Source organism: Palaemon carinicauda, chromosome 10 (assembly GCF_036898095.1).
Source record: "Palaemon carinicauda isolate YSFRI2023 chromosome 10, ASM3689809v2, whole genome shotgun sequence".
NCBI lineage: Eukaryota > Metazoa > Arthropoda > Malacostraca > Decapoda > Palaemonidae > Palaemon > Palaemon carinicauda.
Window position 1 is genome coordinate 155,079,311 of NC_090734.1, and position 5,540 is coordinate 155,084,850.

A 5,540-nucleotide genomic window follows, 5' to 3' on the forward strand; every position below is an offset into this window, starting at 1 on the left:
TATATATATATATATATATATATATATATATATATATATATATATATATATATATATATATATATATACATATATATATATATATATATATATATATATATATATATATATATATATATATATATATATATATGTGTGTGTGTGTGTGTGTGTGTGTGTGTGTGTGCGTGTATAGGCCTACTTTTACGTAAACAATAATAAGAAAACGTTAACCAAAAATATTCTACGATTTTTCTGCTGACATAAACCATCCTATTAATAATTCTTGATTTTAAAGTAATCACTTTTATCTTATTTCTCACTCACAGGACATTGAAAGACGAAATACTATGATAGACGTTATCGAAGAGATTTTAAAATCTAGTAATTAAGACGTCCATGTGAAGGTACTCCTTGAAGAAGAAGAAGAAGATGAGAGAGAGAGAGAGAGAGAGAGAGAGAGAGAGAGAGAGAGAGAGAGAGAGATTAAAAACACAACTAGTATTATCTTAGACTTATAATATTTAATATAGCTCCCCTTTCAAGAACAGGCAAACAAAATTAGATTTAATTCAAACTATTTGTACTTATTTTTATTTACTGAATATCAATTGATATGAATACTTACATTAACTTTTGTAATGGTTACGGATTTAATATTACGGTGTGTAGTGTTTCAAGCACTGTTTAACCGATACAGGTTTTATTATCCTTGTATCTCTTGATTTTTTAAAAAATTTGTATAGTTTATATATGAAAGATTAATTCTAATGTTATTACTGTTCTTTGAATATTTTATCTTAATTGTTAATTGCTTCTCTAATAGTTAATTTTAATTCATTATTTCCTTTTCTCACTGGGCTATTTTCCATGTTGGAGCCCTTAGGGTTATAGCATCCTGCTTTTCCAAATTTTCCAACTAGGGTTGTAGCTTAGCTATTAATAATATTTGCTATGTGACTGGATAGTAAAACGTATGTGATAGTTTATCTTCAAATCAAGAAGAAGAAGAAGAAGTAACATCACCCTGAGGGGGCGGCCAGACCAACCGAGATGAGCGGCGAGGTTAGCGGGAAGAGGTTCCCAACTTCCCGCCCAAAACTGAAACATATGGTATCTTATGCACATGGCCAGACAGGACAAGCGGGAAACCGCAAACCGCTGCAGTTGCCGCCAACCTATGTTTCATGTTTTAAAATACAGTTGCGGGTTCGCGCGTTTTCACCCTAGACCACGATATTTCTTATCAGTTCCTAAGTTGCACGCTTTCAGGCGGTCGTCTTTATAGCCATGGCTACGGAAGAATTTATTGGGGAGGTGTTCCGGAGGAGAGCACTATGGGATCCTCGTCATCCATTACATAAGAATAACCTTGTGTTAAAAAAACATTGGGAAGATATAGGGAATCAACTGCGAATGGATGGTAAGTTAAAATGAGTGTGCCTTTTCGTGTATTGCAATCTGTTTATTAGAAAACATCACCACTTAATTTCTATTAAGAACTTTACCTAATATATATATATATATATATATATATATATATATATATATATATATATATATATATATATATATATATATATATGTGTATATATATATATATATATATATATGTGTGTGTGTGTGTGTGTGTGTGTATATTATACATTTATATATATATATATATATATATATATATATATATATATATATATATATATATATATATATATATATATATATATATATATATATATATATATATATATATATATATATGTGTGTGTGTGTGTGTGTGTGTGTGTGTATATATATATATATATATATTATACATGTATATATATATATATATATATATATATATATATATATATATATATGTGTGTGTGTATATATATTATACATTTATATATATATATATATATATATGTGTGTGTGTGTGTGTGTGTGTATATATATATATTATACATGTATATATATATATATATATATATATATATATATATATATATATATATATATATATATATATATATATATAGAGAGAGAGAGAGAGAGAGAGAGAGAGAGAGAGAGAGAGAGAGAGAGAGAGAGAGAGAGAGAGATTTCCAACCAAGAGGTGAAAGATAACCACAGGAAATTTATAAAATATGGAGTAGGGAAATTTCAAATGAAACTCTCCTGTATGTGTTTAAACATTATATTTATGCCAATACTAGTTGTATAATCTTAAAAGTAAAAGTGACAATGAATTGTTATGAACTTTATGCCATATCTAAAGCAATTATATTGCCTGGTAAAGCTAAATCATTTTGGCATGGAACTCTTCCAACTCCATTGAAATAATTACATAGGGCTTCCCTGATATTTAAAGCACCACTTTGTAGCCGGCCTTGAGGTCTTGCACATGCTTGGGCGCTTTGTATCCTCTCTCCAGGTGCATGTGAAAAAAACTGAGTTTTGCCCCTCCTTGTCTAAAATATAATTGTGTAATATACATACTGCTTTAACAATAGATACTGCGGTGGTAACATCTGTCTCAATTTGTTTAGATAATATCCTCCATTTATTTGTCAGTACACCAAAGCTACATTCTACACTTCTGCGAGCTCTTGATAGACGGTAATTATATATTCTTCTTTGGTTATCCAAGTTCCTTTGAGGAAACGGTCTCATAAGGTATGGTAACAAGGGGTATCCTTCATCAGCTATAATGACATAGGGAACTTCCACATCAGTACCAGGAAGCGTAGACGGGTCTGGAATATTAAGTTGTTCAGACTCCTAAAGTTTGTATAAATCAGATGATCTGAAAAGTCCTGAGTCACTCTGCCTACCAACACCACCAACATCAATTGTGATAAGTTTGCCATCAGCATCTGCCATTGCTTGTAGCGATATAGAGAATTTTTTTTTTATAATTGTAGTATGTCGAACCACTCCTGGCGGGAAACTTTATTTCAATATGCTTCTTATCCAATGCTCCAATACAGTTGGGAAAATTCCATTTTTCGTAAAATTTTTCTGCAGTTGCAAGCCAAGCTTCCTTATTTGGATAGGGTAAATATTTATTATTTAGAGCCTCCCAAATAGCATTGCAAGTTTCCTTAACAACTTCTGAAATAGTGCTTCTACCGCGACGAAAACGCAAAGCCAAAGATCGAAAAGATTCACCACTCGCCAGATACCTGAAAAGGAGAGAAAAAAATAAAAAATTTGTTTGTTATGACAATTAATATATCATTTCTATTAGCAGCTCATTGTTTATCCCATTTTTTTATATTTTTTTTCAAACTTTTATAGAGCTATGTTACACTTTGGTTTACTTTGATTGTATCTTTCAGATATTTCTATTAAAAGAAAATGGAAAAACCTAAAAGACTATTATAGAAAGGAATTGAAGAAATTGGAGAAACCCAAATCAGGTGACGGAGCTTCGGAAATAGTTAATAGTACTTGGCCTTACTTCAACCAATTATCATTTTTGAAAGACATTTATCTGCCAGAATATAGGAGCTCCAACTTAAGCCAAGAAGAAAACATCAGGATAATGGAAGATGACCTGTCTTTAGTTGATGATGACATTGAGTCTAATGTAAGTCATGTTTCGCCATCGTTCGTGATACATAATTCTAGGGCCGCTTCTCCAGCTCTCCCCCCTGACACCGGATCAACATCTCAAGATAATGGTTGGCAAACAAATCCGTCGACTAAGAAGCGGCGAAGAGCAAATCTTGATTACATGGCAAGAAAAAGTGAGGAACTGGTTGAAATCGAAAAGCAAAAGTTGGAAATGTTAAGAAAGGAACGGGAAGAATCTGGTGATGAAGATTTGTATTTCTTCAAAAGTTTGTTGCCGTACATGAAGAAACTAAACCACACAAAAAAAGCTCCGCATGAGAATGCAAATACAAAATCTTTTCTTAAAAGAAATGGAAGAGGTAGAACAGAACGAGAGGCCCTCAAGAGAGACCATCGGCGCCATGCATTCAACTCCCAATCCCTACATAGATTTACAGGACCACGACTATTGTACATAAGATTGATAACTTCTGATATTTTTTCTTTTCATTTCAACACAATACAAGGGTTTACTTATTTTTGTTTCGATGTAATTCTCAACAAATAATGATTTCTACATTATTCTCAGGAAATAGCCTTATTTGTAGTTAGTTTTGTAATATAATCTTAAAACCCATATTTTCTTTTTACTTGCCTTAAAGTTATTACTAGTTTCTCTTCGGGAGTTAGAGGTTGTCTGTAGTTAGTCGTTTTCTTTGTGAGCATGACTTTCAATATTGCCAGCAAAGAATCAAAGGTCTGTTGTGTCATGCGTAAATATTCGTAAAATTTGTCGTCGTATAGACGAGACTGACGATATAAATTGTAAAATTCACTTTTTTCCCATCCTCTGTTCATTAAAGTCATGAATCCAAACTTTTCTACACAGTCTATTATCAATTTTAACACTTAAGTTTTCAATTAGAAGCAATTTCTTACTTAAGCCGGACAGCGGCATGTTTACAAGGAGGGAAATCTTCGACTACTGAGTGAGCCAGTGAAGAAGAAGAAGAAAAAGGACAGAGAAAACAGGAGGTCGGGCAGCCGTCTAGTGCGGACGTATGTATGAGGTGTTCCATGAGTAAAGTGTTCTGAATTCTTGGTGTTTTCGTTATATTCCTGGAACAGGCTCTAGGACCTCTGACAAGGCCGTCTTCTGCAGACCACAAGAAGAAAGTAAGACCATTCTATTATTTTCAAATAATATAAGAGTTAATAGATAGGTTAGCAACCTTACCCTAGGTCTGCCTAGGTTAAGGCGACCCAGGATAGATTTGACCGACCAGGATAATGACTCTTTGACTATGGCCTCGGATATTGAGTGTAACAGAGAAATGGATTACGACTGGACTAAAATAGAAAGTAGAAATTCTAGAAGGAGGAAAAGGGAACAAGAGAAAAGTGATAGTTCGGAGGGAGAAATTGAATACCATATTGGTAGTAGAGTTGGTCGAGTGGACAAAATAAAAAGGTTGACAACTACAAGGGATGTTCCTTTTATAAAATTAACAGCAAAAAGTAGCACAGGAAAACATGTAACAAATCAGTTAGATCAAGATAGGAAAAATAATAGGTTAGAACATAAAGTAGAAGGTAAGGTAATAATCATGCAATTTTTAGATACAGAAGGAAAATCAGTGAGACTACTTCGGAACCCTATTAAGGTGGAGATATATTTAAGGCAGTCGCCGTTTGCACAGAAAAACGTGGTGGACTATAAAACCAATGAAACTAAAAACCATCTAGTAGCAGTTTTTAATGAAAAGGAAGACATAAATGATTTATTGACTCTAACAACTTTTGGTTCTCAAGAAGACACATATCAGGTAAAATGTCGACAACCAATAGGAGATACTAGGAAAGTAGGGGTACTAGGACCAATTTATGAGGAAATAGAAGAGGAGGAAATTAAGGAATATTTGGAAGATCAGGATATTAAGGTTAGCAAAATAGAAAGGATGTGGAAAGGTAAGAGAGAGGATGGAGTAAAAGCTAAATGTGTAAAGATTACATTTGAGGGA

General features: G+C 32.9%; 1 pseudogene; it reads left to right on the forward strand.

Annotated features, from left to right (window-relative positions):
* Positions 1–1,073: 1,073 nt before the first annotated feature.
* LOC137648891 (uncharacterized) lies at positions 1,074–4,260 on the forward strand (annotated as a pseudogene).
* Positions 4,261–5,540: the final 1,280 nt, after the last annotated feature.